Source organism: Pinus tabuliformis, chromosome 7 (assembly GCF_031772625.1).
Source record: "Pinus tabuliformis cultivar Carrire ecotype Pingquan chromosome 7, CPIR1, whole genome shotgun sequence".
Classification (NCBI taxonomy): Eukaryota; Viridiplantae; Streptophyta; class Pinopsida; order Pinales; family Pinaceae; genus Pinus; species Pinus tabuliformis.
This window is the reverse complement of record NC_142293.1, coordinates 794,328,831-794,352,149: the sequence shown is the minus strand read 5'-3', so window position 1 is coordinate 794,352,149 and position 23,319 is coordinate 794,328,831. Positions and strand designations below refer to the sequence as shown.

General features: G+C 38.6%; 1 pseudogene; it reads left to right on the top strand.

Moving 5' to 3' along the window:
• Positions 1–16,230: 16,230 nt before the first annotated feature.
• On the top strand, positions 16,231–17,500 carry LOC149249961 (acetyl-CoA carboxylase 1 pseudogene; annotated as a pseudogene).
• Positions 17,501–23,319: the final 5,819 nt, after the last annotated feature.

Sequence of the window (23,319 nt, the reverse complement as noted above, 5' to 3'; positions counted from 1 at the left end):
AAGGTTGACTAGGGGTAGGCAGTGGGGTATAGAGGTCTTGCTTCTTAATGGTTAGTTTGGCAATGGCACAAGCAGTGCATGATCTGATGTACTTCCCAACATCCCGTCGAAGATTCAGTCAATAGAAATACTTCTACAACACTACCACCATTTTCTCGACCCCGAAATGCCCAGCAGCCCGACTGTAGTGTGCTTCCAAAATCATCTTGGCACGCTCACTTGAAGGAACACAAAGGTGACCTAGGTGGAATAATAGGGCATCTTGGAGGTGAAAATTTGGAACATGCTGAACCTCCAAGAGTGTTTGGTATGTGTGGCCGAATTCTGGGTTGCTTTTGTAGAGAAGTGGCCAATCAGAAGTCTCGTGCCCACAAAATTTGAGCACAGTGGTTAACGCCATGATCGGTGGTCGACTAAGGCAATCTGCAACATTATTGGTGCTACCCTTCTTATACTTGATATTCAAATGGAACTGTTGCAGGTATGTCGACCACTTATGATGGAAATCATTCTGCGATTTCCCTTGGGTCTGTATGAATTGCAGGGGTCGGTGTTCTGTGTGCATGCCTGTCTCCTTCCCCAAAATGTAATGCTTTCATTGTCGGCAGGCTTACACAATGGAATACATCTCTTTGTCATAAGTGGGATACTTCTGGACTGTGTCTGAAAGTTTCTCACTGTGATATGCCACTGGATGCCTGTGTTGAGTAAGGACTACCTAAATAGCATAGTTAGAGGCATCTGTCTTGACCTCAAATGGTTGTTGCAAGTCTGGTAATGCAAGCACTAGTGTCGAGTAGAAGCGATATTTCAACTCTGTGAATGCCTTCTATTGAGAATCAGACCAAAAGAATTTTTATTTCAATCCTCCCTTGGTGACTTGACTCAAGGGCCAAGTGATATGAGAAAATCCCAACACGAACTTGTGGTAGAAGTTGCAAAGACCTAGAAAGATGCGGAGCTCTATCAGTGGTTGGCGATGGCCAATCCCGAATGACTTGGATCTTGGCTAGATCCAAATGCACCCCCTATTCATCAATAATGTATCCCATATAGTGAACCTGGGTCATGCCAAAAGTGCATTTCTCCAAATTGGAATATAACTTGTGTTTCTGCAATGTTTGGAGAACTTGTCGGATGTGGTGGAGGTGCTCTTCCCAACTCTGGCTGAAGATCAGGATGTCATACAAGTATACCACTACAAATGAGCTGGTGAATGGCTGCAAGATTTCATCCATTAGCCTCATGAAGATTGCAGGATCATTCATCAATCCGAAAGGCATAACCAACCATTAGAAAAGGCCCTGCTTGGCTTTGAAGGCAGACTTCCACACATTGGAGGGTTCTATTGGTACCTAGTGATATCCTGACTTCAAATCGATCTTGCTGAAATATTTTTGCCCCCTTCAGTTGTTTAAGGAGGTCATCAATCTGTGGGATCAGGTACCTATTACGGACATTGATCTTGTTCAGCGCCCGATAGTCAATACAGAGTCTCCAATTCCCATCCTTCTTTTGTACCAACACGATCAGGCTCCCACAGGGCGATGAACTCAGACGGATGTGACCTTTCTGCAGCAGCTCTTGAATTTGCCTCTTGATTTCATCATTCTCTAGAATGGAGCACCGATAGATTGGTCCATTGGGCAGTGGTGCACTTGGGGTCAGATTGATGGAGTGCTTGACCTAATAGTGTACAGGAACCCCTACGGGGGAGGTGAAGATGTCCTCGTAATCCTCCACGACCTTGTCCATCTGTAGTTTTTGTGTGGAGGGGCCCTGTCTGGAGGTCGTGGCCACCATCTTCTTCTTTCCTTGAGGGTGTATCATCAAGAAAACAAATTTCCTGGTTTTGTAAGTGAGCTTACTGCATTGTTTTGCAATAACTAAAGAGATGGCGGTAGGTGGTGCTACCTCTGGTATCCTGTACAACTTATTTCCCAAAGTAATAATAACATCATGGGGCCTTGATTCATACACATCATGTCACTTCCACAAGTATGGTTGTCCTAATAATACATCACAAACTTCAAGGGAAGCAATGTCACACAATACCTCATCCGTGAAGGGCTTGATGTTGTATGGAAGGCGACACTTCTGGCTCACGCGAAGATCTTGTCCTTGGTGAAGCCACCTGATCATGTACAGTTGTGGATGTGCTATGGTAGGTAAGCCCAACCACCTCATGACCTTTGCTGAAATGAGGTTCTTTTGGCTCTCGCTGTCAACAATGAACTGTAGCGGGGAGCCCTTTACCCACATCTGGGAGTGGAAGAGACACTCTTCCTCCTCTGGATCTTCGGGTTCCTTCTTCTGGACCTTTTTGGTGGCAACGATGGCATTGGGCTCCACATCAATAATTTGCTTCCCTTTGTCATTCCCCTTGTCGGGTTTTGACTCAGAGTCGGAACATGCATGTGATTCTGAAACCTTTAGCTTAGCCACCAATGACTGCTTGGCCCGACACTCACTTGTGTTGTGAGTGGAGCTCTTATGGAACTCACACCACTTTCTTGTGTCCTTTTTCAGCTTCATGGCGATGTTCTTTGCTTGCAGCTTTGGCGGGTTGGCTTGGGCTGCCCTACCTTGGCTTTGTCCTTTATTCTGCGGTTTGGGGGAACCTTTCCCTTGCTTTGGATTCGCAGATCCAAAGTCTTGCTTCTTTTGTTTAAATTTTTTCTCGACCTTGAAGGCATATCGATATGCTGTGCCAAGGGAGGAGATGTTCAGGAATTTGATTTCTTCCTGGATGTACTTGTGTAGGCAACCGCGGTATTTGAGTACCAAATGTTTCTTCGAATCCTTGATACCCAACTTTGTGCGAAGGGTATGGAAAATATTGGTAAACTCTGGCACGTCTTGGTCCCTTCCCTACCGCAGCGTGGTCTACTTTATGTATTGATCCTCATAGCTTTTGAAAGGGTAGTATTGCTCCTTAATGGCATCTCGAAATGAATTCCAAGTGGGTGCGACTGAAAATAGTGAGCCTTTACTTTCATCCTTCTGCTCGTAGTAGGCTGCCCACCAGTCCTTGACGTGGGGGGCTACTTTGAGAAGAGCGAAAATGATATTTTCCCGACTGGAAAAATCATGAACAGAAAAATAACCCTCTAGAAGATTTAACCATTTATCGACGACATCTACGTCTATCTGAACCTCGAATATGGGGATGTACCTTCATCGGTGTGGCATTTCCACAGTAGTTGTTGCAAGCCAATGTGTCGCCCCTGGGTAGCCGCTAAAGGATCTGGGCAAAGATATCCATCATCACGTTCCTTTGTCACTAGAGGGCTTCTTCGAGCAAGATTTTGATAGGATCACCTGCCCCCTTGTCTTTCTTTTCATCTGCCATGGGAGGCCATTGGGATTTGTGAGGATGGTCTTGCAAAGGTTCGACCAGTTCAAGCCCTAACTCCTTATATCCCAACCTCAGTTGGGACATGCAAAGAAAAACAGAGAAAAAAAGAGACCTCTCTGATACCACTGATCTAGATTTAAATAGGAACGCAACAAATTACAGAGATAACCATAAACATAGAGATGCAGCGAAGATAATACTTCATTTCATTAATGTAAAATATTGAAATATGCTTACAAACAGAAATGGAAATAAACCAGCTAGTGCAATGGTAGCTTATCTCTGAGAAGAGATGTGGAGGCTACATGCTTCTAAACTACCTTACAATGAGGCTGAAGGGCATTTTTATTATTGAACAATAAGATCAAACCCTAAACAACCGAAACCATAACGCGAGGAGATGTAACACCAAGAGTTTATTGGCCCCGTTGGGGTGAGTTGGATAGCCAACTTCCCAGGGTCGTGACTTGGTCATATTGTCTTCGTTTGACGTGCATGATAACTCGTTGGAAATATCTCTTTGAGGACTATGAAGGAAAAGACGATTTTAGACATAAAATCACAGGTGGTAGATTTCCAAAAAAACGTCGTTTAGGGCCTCAAAATGGCTCTGGAAGTTTAGGACACGAAAAACTGCTAAAAATAGTAAATTGTGCTACAATTAAGGAAACTAAAAAACTGAAAGAAGCAATGGTGGGGGTCCAAGTGGAATTGGCGGGTGGCCACTAATATCCACCTGGATCAGGAGCTATTGAATGAATAGTTAAATCTGCATTAATTATCCAATGAGATTAATTAACGGGTCTTTGGGACATAAATTTGCGAGAGTTATTAATTGAATGAACAACAAATAGGCGACAGTTGATTGGATCGAGATAGTGACATGGATGGCGACATGGAGCGGTAGTAAATGGTCACATGTAAACTGCATTCGGGGGAAACTTGAGGCAGTAAGTCGTTTTGTGATTTTAAGTCCCGAAAGACTAAAATGAGGCTAAGGTGGTTTAAGGTGGAGGTTTTGGAAACTGCCCACTTCGGACCCCCCCCCAAATCCGATAAAGTTTGGATGGAAAATGAGGGTTGAGGAGGGATGTGGGCCACAAGATCTCAGGGGAGCATGCAGGATGAAAGGTAAGGTGAAAGGGATTTAACATGTGAGGCAGAAGTGATGGTGGGCTCACGATTTTGATGGATGTGACAGTTTGGTGTTATGGTGAATGAATGTTTGAAGTTAGGATATTGTAAAATACTTTGGTACTTAGAATCCATAGTTAACTTAAAATGCAACATCATATGGAAGCATTATCCAATGTTACAACTTAGGATAAAATCCTTTCATGCTCCAATAATTTCTCATATGTCTACCTACCCTTTATACTCCTAACATTTGCATTTATTCATCCGAGTGCATTTAGGCTAGCAACTCAATATTTCCTTTTAATGATTAATATACCTCTATCCCTTATTTCCTCCATTGGCTCAAATTAAACTGTTGAGCCAATTTTATTTGATACATATTGACAAACAATTTAAATCAAATCCAATCATGATTAAACTGTACAAGTGGATTATATGAACTAGTGTGGCATTTAAACAATCTGCATACAATTTTATTTGCAAAACTAGACTATACTAAGATTAGTGGCATTTGGATTTGCAACACTTTCAGAATTTATTATTTTTTGCTTTTCATTCTATCCTAACATTTTATTTTTGCCTCCATTTTTTAGGGCATCTATTCTATCATTTTATTTGATATGGACTCATTCATAAAAATATCCCTAACATTTTTTATTTAATATTCTTTTTGTCCATATCCTAACTTAACATTTATTTTTAAATATATTTTCATTTTCTGACTAATTGATACTTGTAGGTTTGAACCCTGTACAGAAATTACCTGCATACGAATTTTAAAACACAGAAAGTAAACAATGCGAGAGCTTAACACATAAAACACATATACATAGATATTTTCCCCTGGATCCAAAAACCGGGACTACGAGATTGATTTTTCATTATTTTCCTTTCAATGTTATAATACATATTTATACATGCTGAAGCATCTAATACCATGGACCGAAAAGCCATCGCATCCAAAAAACATGTTCTAAGATCATGCACAAAACCATAGGTGGGACCCCATAAAATGGGGTTACGGGTACTCCTCAAACCCCCTATGACCCCCCCTTCCTACACAATCGACGCAATGAAGGGGGGGCTCCGCCCCCTCTCTAACCCCCCGGTTAACTACGTGGGCTAGTCGTGGAAATAATATAACACAACCCAACATTCTCCCACTTGTTGTTCTCTTTGCATAGGGGGCCATAAGAGAGCTTAGTCATTTTTCCAGCTCTGAAATGCCCATTGTCTCTCTACACCAAGAGAACTTCTCAGAGCTCACTGATTTTGTCAATGCATCTGCAGTATTCTTCAAAGTGTCCACCTTTACTAGCAACATCTTTTTGTCTTCTATCATATCCCTCACAAAGTGATACTAAAAATCAATGTGCTTTGCCTTTGAATGATATGCGGGGTTCTTTGCCAAGAAAATTGCACTTTGGCTATCACAGTCTATCCTTATAGCTCCTTGTACTAGCCCCATACTTGAACACAATCTCTACAACCAAACTGCTTCCTTGCTTGCATGAGTGGCTGCCATGTTTTCTGCCTCTGTAGTTGATAGTGCCACTACAGATTGTTTCTTACTCATCCAACGGATTACACCTCCAAATAGGTTAAACACATACCCACTTGTAGATCTTCTCTGATCCAGATCTCTAGCCTAGTCTGCATCAACAAAGCCACGAATATCAAACATTATGTCCAATCCTGGTCTTCCTTGGTAGCACAAACCATAATCACTAGTGCCATGAAAATACCTAAAAACTCACTTCACTGCTATCTAGTGCTCCTTCCCTGGTTTTGACATAAACCTGCTCAATACTCCCATTGCATGTGCAATGTCTTGTCTAGTACAAATTGTTGCATACATCAGGCTATCGACTACAATTGCATATGGAACACGAGACATGTCCTCTTCCTCTTCTTGTGTCTTGGGACACTGTTCAATAGATAACCTCACACCTACAGGAATAGGAACCTTCACCGGCTTACTATCCTGCATAATAAACCTATGCAGTATTGTCTCGACATACTTCCTCTGGTTTAACCAGAGCTTCCTCTTTGCCTGATCTCTTTTAATTTCCATGCCCAAAATATAGTTTGCAGCACCAAGATCTTTCATGTCAAATTTGGAGGACAATTGGGTCTTCAAATCCTAGATAATTTCTTTGTAATTTCCAACCAGCAACATATCATCCACATACAAGACCAGATAAATAACATGGTCACCAATTAATTTAAAATACACACAGTGATCTACTTTGCTTCTGGTGAAGCCAAGTCCCTGTATATATGTATCAAATTTCTGATACCACATCCTTGGTGACTGTTTTAACCCATACAAAGACTTCTTTAACTTGCATACCAGTTCTTTCTTACCCTTCACCGCAAATCCTTCAGGTTGCTTCATGTAGATTTCCTCTTCCAGATCTCCATGAAGCAATGATGTCTTCACATCCATCTGTTCTACCTCAAAACCAAAAGTGACAACAACAGATAAAAGTAATCTAATAGAGGTTACCTTGGCAACAGGAGAAAAAATATTACCAAAATCACTTCCCAGCACCTGGGAATAACCTTTTGCTACCAACCGAGCTTTATATTTCTACACCTTTCCTTCTGCATTTGTCTTCTTCTTGAACACCCATTTGCTGCCAATGGGTTTCCTTCCAGTCGGCAACTCCACAAAATCCCAAGCCTCATTTTTGTGCAAAGATGCCATTTCATCAACCATGGCCTCTTAAAGATTTTTCCATCCTCTGAATCTACTACTTCCTTCAAAATTCTGGGATCATCATTAGTGATAGATAAAGCTAAATTTGAATAGAAAGCAGATGGACTATACCTTTCTGGATGCCTTCTTTCTCGAACAGATCTTCTCACACCCGGAGTTTGTGACTCTTCATCTTCTGATTGCTCCTCTACTGTAGAGTCTGATTCCTCCTCCTTTAGCTCAAACTCTATCTTCTCAGGTTCCTTTGGTTGGACTTCATGTTTAATAACATCTTTCACTTCTCTGAACACCACATCTCAGCTGTACACAACCTTCCTTGTTGCGGGGTTCCAAAGCTTTTAACCCTTTAAACCATCCTTATACCCAGTAAAGATGCACTTTTCAGATTTACTATCCAACTTGGTTCGTTTCTCCTTTGGAACATGTACATATGCATCACACCCAAATACCCTTAGATGTGAAAGAGAGGCTTTCTTACCAGTCCATAAATCTTGTGAAGTCTTATCCTCCAAAGCTGATGAAGGTGATCTGTTGACCAAGTAACATGTTGTCTCCACCGCCTCTGCCCAAAATTCCTATCCTAACCCAGCACCACTGAGCATGCTTCTTGCCCTTTCCATCAACGTTTTGTTCATTCTTTCTGCAACTCCATTTTGCTGAGGTGTATATGGAGTAGTATTCTTCCATGCTATACCACACTTCTTACAGAATTCTTCAAATTCCTTACTGCAAAACTCTCCACCGTTATCTCTCCTCAACACTTTTATCTTCTTCCCTGTCTGGTTTTCCACCAGAGCTTTAAATTGTTTAAACCTATCAAAGACTTCAAATTTCTTCTTAAAGAAATATATCCATGTATTCCTTGAGAAGTCATCTATAAATGATACATAGTACAGAGACTTACCCAGTGATGGAACCTTCATAGGTCCAAACACATCACTGTGCACAAGCTCTAATATTTGTTTCGCCCTCTTACCGCCAGAGGGGAAACTCACCCGATTCTGCTTCCAATATATATAATTTTCACAGAAATCAAAATCCAGAGAACTATTACTCATACCTTCTACCATACCTTTACCATTAAGTATTTGAAGGCCCTTCTCTCCTATATATCCAAGACTTTGATGCCACAACATGGTCTTCTCTCTAAAGACCACTAGATTTTCTGCTCCACTTTCAGGAACCACAGAACTATTGCACCCATCAACGACAGCGCTACCTTGCAGCTTGTATAGAGTTCCAATCCGAACTCCCCAAATCAATACCAGTGCTCCCCGAACTATCTTACATGTATCCTTTTTGAACATTATTTTTACACCTGCATCATCCAACTTACTTACATAAATCAGATTTCTGGCCAATGCAAGAATATGCAGAACACCCGGAAGAGTTATAACCCTTCCACCTTGCAACTTCAACTTTACTTTTCCGTGACCAACAATTCTAGCCTTCCTATCATCCCCTAAGAAGACATCACCACCATCGTATTTCTCATACTTGCAGAACCACTCTCTATGGGGAGTGAAGTGAAAGGATGCACCTGAGTCAATCAACCATGCCTCATGATCTACATGTGTACTTGAAGAAGCCAAGTACACATCCCCACCTTCATCTGAGGTGGTTTTCACCTCTACAGAAGGAGCATTATCAGATCCCTTTCCTTTATCAGGAGCTTTAGATTTACAGTGCCTTTTGTAGTGCCCTTCCTTTCCACATTTCCAGCACACCACCTTTACAGGTTTTCATGGAGATTTAGATCTCCCTCTAGATTTAGATCTCCCACTCGATGACTTATTTTTGTTTATGTTCGGGGACCATCCTCATACAGACAAGGCATCACCATTCTGGCTCTCCATATTTTTCCGTCTCATCTCCTCCGTCAGCAAGGATGAGACTATTTCATCAAAATGCAAGGCAGTTGCATTGCTACCTATTGCAATAACCAGACTATCCCACGAATTTGGTAGAGAACACAACAAACTGATGCACTTATCTTCATCTGAAATTTTAATATCAACAGATGGTAACTAACTTACCACAGTATTAAATGTGTTCAGATGCTTTGTCACTGAGTCTCCATCTTTCATCCTCAGGTTATACAGCTTTTTCCGCAGGAACAGTTTATTCACCAGAGACTTATATTGGTACAAAGTCCCTAACTTGTCCCACAAAGCCTTTGCCGTAGCTTCCCCTAATACATTCAGGAATACTAAATCTGAGACACATAATTTTATTGTGCTCTTTGCCTTCCGATCCAACTTCTTCCCTTCTTCACCGAACACTCCCATTGGTTTAGTACCTGGATCTATCACGATCCACTGATCTTTATCCACCAACAAATCCTCCATCTTGAGTTTCCATAACTAAAAAATCTAACCATTAAATTTCTCAATCTCTATCTTTCCACTGCTCACCATCTTCTTTCACCACCAGAATCGATCCCGCGCATCTCCCATTGAACAAGGTCTACCACAGGCCCAAGTGAAACTACTCAGCAACAAAGGCGTCCCCTTGAAGCCAAAACAGCTCTGATACCAAATGTAGGTTTGAACCCCATACAGAAATTACCTGCATATGAATTCTAAAACACAGAAAATAAACAATGCGAGAGCATAACACATAAAACACATATAAACAGAGATTTTCCCCTGGATCCCAAAGCCGGGACTACTAGATTAATTTTTCATTATTTTCCTTTCAATGTTATAGTACATATTTATACATGTCGAAGCATCCAATACCATGGACCGAAAAACCATCGCGTCCAAAAAACATGCACTAAAATCATGCACAAAACCATAGGTGGGTCCGCCCAACCTAACATAGGTTCCAAAATCAAAATTTCTCGGGGCGCTGCCCCAGACCCCATAAAGTGGGGTTATGGGTATGCCTCAAATTCCCTGTGAACCCCCCCACTACACAATCGGCGCAACGAACAGGGGGCTTCGCCCCCTCTCTAACCCCCCGGTTAACTACGTGGGCTAGTCGTGGAAAGAATATAACACAACCCAACAATACTAACTTACAATAACCCAAAAAAATGCTACAAAAAGGCCTAAGCTCCTTATGTTCCTATTTTAACCAAGCTTACACTTGTAAGCATCATATGTGATTTGAAATCCTTATAATTTCATTAAGGTAGAATGGTGAGGCTCCAAGACCCAATCGTGGTGTGCAAAACCTTTGAATGGTATATACATTCCTCATAGAGGCCAAAGAATATCCCTTAGAGAATATAATTAATGTGGTGGTTTGAAGCCTTTTTAATGGCCACTGATTATTTAGGACTCAAGTCACTTTTTTTAATTTCCTTCATTGACCATAGTAAAGGCCATGAGACCCATTATTATTATGTAAAACATACTGAATGCCCATATTCCTAGCTATAGGTCTTGTTCATGACAATTGAGCACGAGAAAGATTAATTTAGGGACTGAGGCCCTTGTTTTCCTCTCCTAACCATAGCATAGACACTAACTCCCATATGTGGTGAGAAATACCTCCTATGGTGCCCATATTCTGACTTAATACCAAAGATCCATTAAAGAAGATCTATGTGGTTTTTAAGTCTAGCTCACATCCTTTAAGAATAAAAAGCTTCTTGTAAGGCCTAATTCCCTTGTTTACCTCCCATACCCATGGTACATTCCTTGGCTCTTATACTTGGTGTGAAGAAATTCCTAATGGAATTGATATGCCATATATCCCTAAGATTAGTTACATAGGATCTATGTGGTTGTTCAATGCCAAATTCATAGCCCTTGAGCATGAGAAGCTTCATTTTAGAACTAAATGCCTTTTTCTCTTTCCCGTATACTAATTCTTATTATGCAAAGAATAATAATGGTGCCCATATTCCTAGTTTAAAGCCCTTTTCATGTCCATTGGTAAAGGCCTTAAACATTATTCATAATGTGAAAAATGTAGTAATGTTGTACAAATATTAGTAAAGATAAAAACCCCAATAGAAATTTATAAATGAGTCATAATCTTTCATCATGCTAAATCTTGAAATTGGCTTCATTATGATAAGTGTAATCTTAGTTAAAACAAAAACCTCATTGTGATAGGTGGAAGTTTAGTCGACGGACAATCCTCATTCTCTCTAGGGATATCCTGAAAAACCCTTGCTGCCTTCTCTGCCATCTGTGGAATTCCTTCCTTCCAAGGTAAATTTTTCCTTATTGAGAGTAATTTGAGTGTTGAGATATGAATTTATGTTTTTTATATTAACAATAGATAATGGGTTTACCTTGGTCATTTTTTCTATATGTTGGATTTTAACTTTTGTGTAGTTATTAGGTCCTAGATTCTTTTGTCACAACATTTCTACATTTATATTTTATTTGCAACTAGTTGTTCATTCGTACAAATAATTAGCCAAAATTTAAATTTATTTATGAATCAAGTGCCATCATACCTTTGTTAGGGTTACAATAAAACTGATTTTAGGTTAACCTGGTTTGTAACTTGCTGTAGGGTTTTCGCTGATATTCCAGTAAACTAAATGCCAAAAATTAGCTGGGCTTGTTTCAAACAAACAAACAAACATATTTAGCAAATTTCGTTAACCAACCATACAAATTTGCACATTGTTTAACTTCTATTCAAACCACACACAAGCCTCCTTTGAAGTTTTACTGTCAAATTTTTCTTTTTCTTTGTTATTCTAGGCATCCTTTGGCTTAAATGATAGGTCCAAGGGGTAATTATTATGTCAAGATTGCCCAAGGCCTGTAGAGGCCTTATCCTTTTCAAGATCATGTGATTTAGGTGGGGCAACTCACTTTGGGAATGGAACCCTAATGGATGGCTTTATATTCCTTCTAATTCACTAGTCAATTAATGCACTGTTGGCGGTAGGCCTTGAGTTATTTGACAGATTCCCACCTTGACATAGTTGGTTTTATGCCTTCAGCAAATTGGACCACTCAACCAACCTAGGCACTATGAAAACCTACCATAATGCAAAGAGAGATTGTTTGATACATTTCTTAAACCTAAGGGATTAATAACCTGTGAGCACGAGCCTTCAATACACTTGTACTTCTGGTTAGTTGTGTCTCTAAAATCCAAACATGCTTAAGTAAAAGCACAAGATTGAGATATGCCTTGGATACAACCACTCAAGCTTTCTATGGTTGAAAAGGTACAAACTCACTACCCCAGGGTACAAAGTTGTCTTGAATACCGGCGACCTATTTAGGTATACCTAGCACATTAGGGCAGGACTTGATTGAAAGACTCTCAGATGATTCATCTGAGAAATATAAAAATATTTTTCCATAAGTCTACCCCCTTCATCCATCAGTCCATCCTCAATTGGCATTTTGTATTCCAAGGCTAAATCTCTTATTTGATGAACCACCAAAAAGGATGAAATCTCTTTATCCTCTAAAATCATTTGATTCCTAGCTAGCCACACTCCTCAACATGACCAAACTCTAGAAATCAGAAATCATATGCTATTTTTAAAAGGAAAAAATGGAAAGAAGTTTTATTTTAGTGGGTCTACAAACCTGTAATTTCAGGAATATATGTAAACTATACATTAGAAACTACCATCCCAAAATTGGTCCATGCCTAAAATATGAAACTACTACTACCCTAAAGATATTTACTATAATTCAAATCACCTAGCTAAACTTGATCCATTGTACAATTGTGTGATATTTTTGGTAGTAGCTTGACCTATTCCTAAAGCATAGGTGAGTCTAACTTCCCCTCTCATCCTTAACAAATCCTCCATCTTTACCTAGGTAGCTTATCATTGGTTTCTCTGTCTAATTTTAGACATATCCACACTACAAGGATTATTTACAAACTTCAAAGTGAAGGCGTTGTTTTACTAGTCATTTATTTCTTATTTTAAAATTTTTGTTTCCCTTTTGTCTATCCATTAAATCCTTTAAGTTCCAACATTTATTATATTATTTCCCCCACAAGCAGGTAGCCTCATCTTGGTTTACACTATTTCCCTCACTGATATGGTGAAACCTCCATATGGTTGCTTCTCCACTGACTATATCCTCACAGGTCCAAACAACGATAAAAAAGTCAATTTCCAAAAAGATGATTTTTTCAAAAAATAGGCAAAAATTCCTTTGCAAAATTGATGATACACTATTCTGGAATCTCCATTTATATACTATCCCTTATGGAACTATAAGCTCATGTCTCTATTAGTCTTGCTCATAGAAATAGATGGTTGACCATCTTCTCAACTTCTCTTCTGCCCATGAAAGCCTCTCTTCTCAATATCATTACGGGTTATAATCTTATCATGGCGTGGAAGACATGTAAAGGCAATGATTTGGATTGTCAAATGTTATCCCACAACTTGTTTCTTACCTCTTGGTATCTCTTTCTATGTAGGAGTATTTAATAGACCTATTTGACTATTTGTTGTTTATTTATGTTTGGATCCTAACAAAGTAAAAAATATTGTCCTCTATATGAACTTTAAACCCTTAGTGGTGTTTATATTCAAAATCATGCAATTGATTTGTGAGGGGTATATTCCCATATATTTTACAAATCTTCTACCTTTTTACAATGATGCTAGTATTATAGAGCTACGTCAGTAAACTCAGGTGAATATGATTTCCAAGAATATTTTTTATGTTAAATATTTCTATAACCTATTTTACGTTTCCTCAAACCCCTATGTCTTCTAAAATATATCTTTGAGGATTTCTTGTTGGGAATAATTTTTGGCTGTATTGGAAAGTCAATATTTTGGTTGGGAAAAACAAGGATTGATCCTTGTTACATATATTATGAATTTGTTTTGTGCCTGAAACCATATTCACAGTCATCAAAGATCTACTTCTCAATCCATGATGATTCTACTAACTTTATCTCACACTCCATAGAAATTGTCATGATTCTTTTCCATTTCTTTTAAACACATGGTCACAATGCCCAATGTTAAGCCAATGTAATCATAACCAGACTATTGACCAAAAAATACATAAGATATTTAAACTTGAAAAAAAAGGATAAATGTATTCATGTGCATCCATGTGAATCCAAATATTTACACACAAATATGCAAAGTTTCTCATGTATATAGCAAATAAGGGTGCATATAAATGAAATAGCATCAAGTGCAATCCATATTTGAACCAAAATACATCAAAAAAGAGTCTCTAAATGGTCTCTAGAGCCCAAAAATAAGAATACTACTAATTAATAACTATAGCCTAGACGATAAACTCTACAATCTAATAATTTGAGAGAATCATTTGATTTCTCATCATCTACATCCTCAACATGACTATATTTGAAAATGGAACTCTCGCTTGATTCCCTTGGCCTTAAAGCTACCCATCCAACAAGAATGTTTAGATCCTCTGGCTGTGGAAGTGGGTCCAAGTCCATCCAATATAGGTTTCATTGCAAAATCAGCCCTTCAATCAACTCTCCAAATCAGTTCAGAAAACTCAGCTCAAAAATTCCAAATTGCTCAAATGAATTGTTAGTCAAATAGATGGTGGGGAGCTCTCCAAACTGCATTACGGGGGCCTAGGGTCAAGTTTGATGTCATACTTTTTTAATTGATTTTATTTTATTAATTTTTTAAAAATATTTATATTAAAATTAGTTCAAATGGTCCAAATTAATGTTAGTTATACGGTTCCACACAGAACCTGTGTTTTCAGGTTTGGAATTGTCAAGAAATCCAATATGGCCCCAGAATTGGTGGGCCTAGCCTGTTTTGCCAAAAGAAGTCTGATTTTGATAATGCTATGGCAAACATTGATATATTGGGAGAAAACTACATCACAAACTTTATTTTTTCTAGTCCTCACTCAGGTCAGCAACCTATAGCTCCAAGTTCAAACTCTCCATCTTTTACATAAACTTGTCTAACAACACTTTTTGATCCCTCAACCAAACATATTTATAGATCATAAGTAAACACATTGTAAATTAACCCTTTTCAAACCCAAAATATCATAGATTTTCTTATTTCTTCTATTAAATATGTTTAGTAGATATACCTTTCATTTGAAATGATTCAATTTGTGTTTTGAGGTAATAAGTAGTTCAAAAAATATTCTTTAGAATATTTAGTCATGTATATTTGGTTTCGCTGATAATTTAGTTTTTTTTTGGAAACATCACCATCACTACTATCATTTATAATTTGTAGATATGTAAGGTTCAAAGCACTGGAAGTAACCTTCATCCTCAAAATTTTATCTTTGTCCTTTGTATTTTTTGAGGCCATTAAGGCTCATGCCTACTATCTTGACCCTCTTATTGTTTTAAACTTTGAAGAAATATGTTGGCAAAAACTTAAAAAGAGTTGCAATATCTTACCCATTCCTCCATTATTGAAAAAATTTCAAACTTCATTATATCTAGGAGTTCCTAATTGATTTTACCGAAGGCCTTAGCCATATCTAGCTCAATGTTATAAGAAGAGTAAGCCTCTTCTTGGTCTTTGTCAGAAGGATTTCCCTGAGGGAAGTTACGTGGTTGTCACTTGTCAATTATCTGCTTTTCATGGGTGAAACGCTTGTCCTGAAAATAGTCCCATCAAATCTTTTTACAATCTGTTGGTCATTACCTTTGTTTTTGGTAATTAGAAAACTATTATATTCAAATAATGGTACAATAGTTTGCAAAAATAAGGCAGAAGTACTTTTTCCACTAAAGGTGTTTGGACATGGTTTGAGAAATAAAATCATGAACTACTTGTCCATTCCAAAAGCACCATCTATTAAGATACACCAAAAACAGTTTATATACTTATCTTGATGACTAAAATTTATACAAAACCAATCACGTTGGACGCCTTCATGGAAACTTTTGTTGCTAAGGTCTAGGGTGTTAAGAACTTTTGATTTGACTTGTCTCATGGAAAATGTAGGTTATTTTGGTACCTTTCTTTCTCCGGGTGAAATCTTGGTCTCAGCCATGGTCCAGGTGAAATATTTGATAGGAGTTTTAGAAGAATTAGAGTTGCATGCCTATGATGCCCATGATGTCTGTGCAAATTAAAATGGCAAATGCAAGTTATTTTGTCACAAGAGAAGATGCCCTTTTTTCTTTTGTGACAGATCTTGCTTGTCAAAAGAAATTTACTTTGATATATTTGGCTGCCAACTCTGGTGCAAGAATTGGAGTGGTAACAAAAGTCAAAGATTTCTTTAAAGTTGGATGGTTTGATGAGTTGTCTCTGAACTGTGGGTTTCAATATCTTTATCTCACTCTAGAAGATTATAAGCTCATTGGTCTGACTGTAATAGCACATGAGCTAAAGATAGAATATGGTGAAATCAGATGGATTATATATGACATCATTGGTAAGGAAGGTGACCTAGGTGTGGCGAATTTATTAGGCAATGGAGCAATTGCAGGTCCTTATTCAAGGGCATATTAGGAAACGTTCACATTGACATATGTAGCAAGTAAAATAGTTGGTATTGGTGCATAACTTGCAAGATTAGGAATGCCTTGAATTCAGAACCTTGATCAACCTATAAATTTCACTAGATACTCAGTTCTAAATAAGCTTCTTGGATGGAAATGCATAACACCAGCAATTAGGATGCCCAAAATTCATGGTAACAAATGGTGTTTTTCATATAACTGTATTTGATGACTTAGAAGGTGTCTTATCCATCTTGAAGTGTCTTAGCTATATTCCTCCATATATAGGAGGACCTCTTCCTATTATGAAGCATCTAGATCCTCTACATAGACTAGTTGAATATGCTCTAGAGAATTCATGTGATCCTTGCGCAACTATTCGTGGTGTAGAAGATAATGGTAGGTGGCTTGGTGGCCTCTTTGACAAAGAGTGCTTCAAAGAAACATTAGAAGCATTAGAAAAAATAGTGGTTACTGGACGAGCGGAGCTTGGGGGCACTCCTATGGGTGTTATTGTTGTTGAGGCCCAAACAGTGATGCAAATGATTCCTGCAGACATTGGTCAACTTGATTATGTTGAGAGAGTAGTACATCAAGTAGGTCAGGTCTAGTTTCTAGATTTAGGATGTAAAACACCACACACCTTGATATATTTTAAGAAGGAATAGCTTCCTTTGTTTATCTTGATGAACCAGAGAGGGTTCTCTATTGATCAAAGGAATGTTTTTGAAGGAATTCTTCAAGTTGGATCTACCATTGTGGAGAATCTATGTACATACAAGCAACCTGTGTTTGTATGGTCCCCATTAATATTAGTTGTAAAGTTCCACACAGAATCTGTATTTTCAGGTTTGGAACATTCAATCAAACCAATATGGCCCCAAAATTGGTGGGCCTAGACGGTTTTGCCAAAATCAGTCTAGTTCTGATAATGTTGTGCTAAAAATTAATATATTGGGAGAAAACTACATCACAAACTTTAATCATTCGAGTCCTCACTCAAGTCAGCCACCTATAGCTCCAAGTTCAAACTCTCCATCTTTTACTTAAACTTGTCTAACAACACTTTTTGATCCCTCAACCAAACATCTTTATAGATCCTAGGTAAACACATTGTAAATTAACTCTTTTGAATCCAAAAATATCTTAGAATTTTTTTATTTCTTCTATTAGATCTGTTTAGTAGATATACCTTTCATTTGAAATTATTCAATTTACATTTTGAGGTAATAAGTAGTTCAACAAATTATCTTTAGATTCTTTAGTCTAGTATATTTGGTTTTGCTGACAATTTAGTTTTTTTGGTATTATCACTTTCACTACTATCATTTATAATTTGTAGATAGCTAAGTTTCAAAGCACTAGAAGTAACCTTCATCCTCAAAATTTCTTCTTTCCTATGCCTTCCTTGATCCAGGTGGATCTTCAAAAAGTACCAGTGGCATGGTAAAAAACTCAAAACTCAAAGTGGAAGATTTGGATTAACTAGCATAGAATCGAAGTACTTGTCATCTTGATTCCAATGATGTGAATGACACTCAAATCCAAGTTCATATGAAGAAGTTAGAGCAAGTCAAAGTTGATGTTTGATTTGTCCACGTGGCAGGAGGAGTGACATGGTAGACACCCTCAACAAATGGGGAAGTTCCATGTGGTAGGATTCCATTGGTCCCACATTTCTCTTATTGTAGAAAAAGAGGTCACAACTTAAGGAGAATCGGCCCCAGTAGGATCCTGGCTGCAATTGTGATATCACATATCGCAGGTTGGAGGAGGAATGAGTACTCAAGAATCAACCCCCAGCAAAGCCAGGTTGTGATGCAATATAATCATGATTTCATATCACACAAGTACCATGCTAATATACATGTTACCGATGGACTCCACCGATTGTGATTTGTGGGGAGGATCCGTATGCGATATTTTATAAACTACATTCTATTATCCAGTTGGGTCCACAATCATCACAAAGTGTGGGTCTTCCGTTGATTGCGATTTCGATGGGGTCCCCTGGATTTGATATGTTATATATCATGTTTTATAGCCCAACGGGTCCACTGTATCGCAGAACGTTTGAAGTTTGGGTTGAGTCTTCCACCAATTGCAAATGCCGATAGAGGGGACCGCTGATAGTATTAGCCACCAAGTCAAACACACATTCCAAAGGAGTTTCACCATATTTGTAAAGGTTTGTTGCATGCATCATTCAAGCGTGATGTCCTTGGTCTTAAGACTATCCTGCATTCTTAACATGGTCTGTTTTTCTGAACTCCCCAGGTATTGAGGGATTTTCCACCCGTCTTGTATAAAAGACCATTTTGTGTCGGAAGAGGGTAGAGGGGATTAGCGGAATAGTTCTGAAGTATTGCACACAACAGACCTTGACCCTAGCAGTAGTTCGGAACCTCGCCTTGAGTAGCAGGGAGGTTCCAAGAAGTTGCAAAAGGCCCGATTATCCAAATTGGGTGTTTAGATATGCATTTTTGTACAATATTTCATGAGGAGTTCAGTGGTTCTGTCTGTTTTTGAAGGTGGGCTCTCCATTCTTTGCCCATCTTCCAGCTTGGAGGTATAAGGATTGTAAAGAATGTTTCTTGTACTTTTATCTCTTTTTATGCCACTTAATTAATGAAGGCCTCCCTAACTATTGAGGAGGGCCCAGAGACGTAGTCGAAATTGGATGAACTTCGTAATCAAATCATTGTGTCATGGTTTCATGTTTTTCTGGTTATTTCCACATTGTTTATGTGCTTTTAAGTTCCATGGTTAATTAGCTCTGTTATATGTAATTCCAATGCATCTGTAAGTAAAAGATCTTGGATCAAATTTGGTATCAGAGCAGGTCTTTGTAGATTTGAATTGCAGGAGTTTATGCTAACCCTGACCAAGTTGTGAAGAGGAGAAGGAACGCTTAAGTCCTTTGATCCTGAAGTAGGATGTGCACAATGAAGAAGAAACATGGCCAATGAAGAAGCTCGTTTGGAAGAGGAATGTAATTTCCGTAAGGTATTCTGCAATATGGTAGGAAAAGTAGACAAGTTGTTTGGTGAGTATGAGAAGGCGCTTCGGCATGAGAAGAAGGATGTCGATGACCATGGGTCAACAAATCATGAAGATGGTGGAGAAGATCCTCCTCCCTCTCCTTCTTCAAGTGATAGGTCTCAAAACTCTCATCAAAATTCCAAGAAGACATCTAAGAAACAATTCTTCAAGTTATATATAAAGTTTGACCTTCCCATGTACAATGGAGAATGTAGTGTAGAAAAAATGAATAACTGGATAAGACAGATAGAGGTTTACTATCGGGTCCAACAGATCGAAAAAGATGAGGCGAAATTCTAGTTAGCATCTCTTCAGCTGAGGGGCACTGCTCTAGTTTGGTGGGAGAGCAAGTTTCAGAAGGGAAACACAAAGTCAGGTAACATTCTGTCCTCTTGGTCTAGTTTTATTTCTGCATTGAAAGACCAATTTTACCCTTTGGGTTATAAACAAAAGGCACTTATGGAATGGAAATATCTAAGGAAAGGTAAGGGCCATAATGTGCAATGATTCACTGAAGAATTTCGGAAACAAGAAGAGCATTTGGGCATCTCATTAGATTCGCCCAACACTATAACTAAGTATGTTGGTGCACTACATAGTTACATAAGACACTCACTATTATTGTTAGATCCTACTAAAATTGATGCGGCCAACGTAAAGGCTATTCATCTTGAAAGCCAAGGTAAGAATGATAGAGATGATCAAGCTAAGAAGGTGTCCTTCAAACCTCAGCATGGAAAATTCTAGAAGAAAGGAAAAGGGAAGGGTAAGAAGACTGTCGTAGCCAAGAAAGGGGATGGAGCAACACTGTCTTGAACTCATTGCAAGAAACATGGTCATGATGAGGACCACTGTTGGAAACTACATCTAGAGATGAGACCAAAGAGATTTAGCAAAAAGGGGAAGTAGAAGACAGTGGCTACAGTGTAGGACCTTGGATCAAAATTCGGCGATGAGACATTGATCACAGCCGTGGGCGCAAAAGGTACTCTTTTCGTTAATGATAGTTCTAATTCGGTTGAAAGTACTAGTTATTTGAATGAGCCTATAACTAATGAGTGAAATATAATTTAGTTATTCCACATTAGAGTTGTTATAAAACATATGAAGGTGAAAACTCTATTCGATTTAGGTTCCCAAGAAAACTTAATCTCAAAGTCCTTAGTGAAAAACTTAGGCCTTAAAACTAAGCCTCATCTGAGTCCATACCCGCTTGGTTGGGTAAGAGATAGAGCCAAATTCTAGGTAACCAAGCAGTGTAGGGCCAGATTTGTTTTTGCTTCCAAATTAGTTGATGAGGTAGAGTTCGATGTTGTGCCTTTGGACATCTATGGAATCATCTTGGGAAGCCCATATCTCTATGACAAAAAGGAAATTTTCTTTCGACACGAAAAAAAATACCAGCTCACAAAGGATGGGGTAGAGTATATAGTCAGAGCTCATCATACAAAAGTTAGTGCTAGCCTTGTCAGTGCAGGACAAATTAAACGACTGGTTAATTCTAGTAAAGGGTGCATGCTCATGGTAGTGAGAGCATAAGAGGCTGAGACAAATGACGCTTTCAAAGGTTGTGATCCTGATCATAAGAAATGATTGTTTGAAGTTATTTCTGACTATGATGGATTGCTTCAGGAACCGAGAGGATTTTCCCCAAAATGGGAAATCTAATATGAGATCCATTTGCAATAGGATTCTCCTTTACCGAATGTTGGCATGTATAGGATGGCTTCTATCGAGATGGAGGAGATTAAGAAACAGGTGTAGGATCTGTTAAATCAGGGTGTTATCAAACCGAGTTCTTCCCCTTGTGGTTCACTGATCGTGTTGGTGCCAAAGAAAGACGACACATGGAGAATTTGCATAGAATATAGGGTGCTAAACAAGATTATGGTGAAGAACCGATACCCTCTCCCTCACATTGATGAATTGTTAGATCAGTTGAAAAATGTTGTTTATTTTACAAAGCTAGATTTGTGTAGTGGATATCACCAGGTTAGAATTGTAGAGCAGGACATTTGGAAGACTGTGTTCAAAACCAAACATTGGTTGTTCAAATGGATGGTGATGCCATTCAAACTTTGCAACGCTCCAACCACATTCATGAGGGTAATGAATGATTTGTTTAGGCATTTTCTTGATCATTTTGTGCTTGTATATCTGGATGATATTATTGTTTATAGTAGGACATGGGATGAACATGTGTGTCATGTGAAGAAAGTGCTTGATGTTCTGAAATGAGAAAAAATGTATGTAAAAATGTCAAAGTATCAGTTTGGGAAGACCTCTATGGTTTATTTAGGCCATATAGTTAGTAATAAGCAATTGAGGATAGATCCCTCTAAAGTAGATGTGATTATGAAATGGCCTGAGCCCACAAATGTTGCAAAGGTCTGAAGTTTTCTGGGCACGGTACAATATTGGAGAATATTCATTGCGAACTTCTCTGTTATCGCGGCCCCTTTGCACGCATTGACTAGTTTGAAGCAAACCATTTAGTGGGGAGGAAAGCAGCATAAATATTTTGACACGTTGAAAGAGAAGATCAACACAACACCAATGCTAGCCTTACTAGACCTTCAACACCCTTTTGAGATTGAAACAGATGCCAACGGATATGCCATGGGAACTGTATTGATCCAGAAAAGAAAGCCTGTATGTTACCATTCCGAGACTTTCTCCCAGACTGTTGTGAATTATCCCACGTATGACAGGGAGTTGTATGCCTTGGTTACGAGTGTGAAGAAGTGGATACACAACCTGATCAGCGAGGAGACCATCATCCATATGGATCATTAGCCCTTCTACTACCTTCAGTCATAGACCAAGCTTTAGTAAGCTTGTCACTTCAGATGGATGAGATTCCTCCAACAATTCCATTTGGTAATAAAATACAAGAAGGGCGCCAGTAACAAAGTAGCATATATGATTTCTCGCCCTCCTATTTCTACATCTGTAGTTTGCAAAATGTTTCTTTATCATTAGAAATTTATGCTGAACAATATGTTAACGATGATGATTTTAAAGATATTTATGAGAAACTGACCCGTGGATCACAGGTGGACAATTATCATTTGCAGGGAAATTTATTGTACCACCTTGGAAAACTGTGCATACCCATAGATGAAAGGTTTCATGTAATACGGGAGGCTTGTACCTCTTTGGTGTTTGGTCATTTTGGAATTGAAAGGGTTTTATGTCATTTACAGAGGTTTTGTTTTTGGCCTCATATGAAAAACATTGTGACTCGCTTTGTAAAGGGTTGTGTGTTGTGTTCTTTTTCAAAGCCCTCTAATAGAAAACTTGGGCTCTACACACCACTCCCTATTCTGAGTTGACCATGGGAAAGTGTGTCCATGGACCTTGTAGTTGGTTTTCCTACATCTAGGAAAGGTCAAGACTATTTGTATGTCGTTGTGGATCGTTTTAGTAAAATGTGTATTTTAATGCCTTGTAAAAAGTAGGCCATTGCTGAGCAAAGTACTTATATTTTATTTGAGCATGTTTGGGTCCATTTTGGATTGCCCACATCTAATGTGTCATATTGAGACTGTTTCTTTGTTGGAGAGTTTTGAATAGCTTATGGAGAATGATGAACAGTAAGCTGAAAAGACGTACGACATTTCATCCACAGACTGATGGGCAGACAAAGATTGTCAACTGCACCGTGGTACGCTTG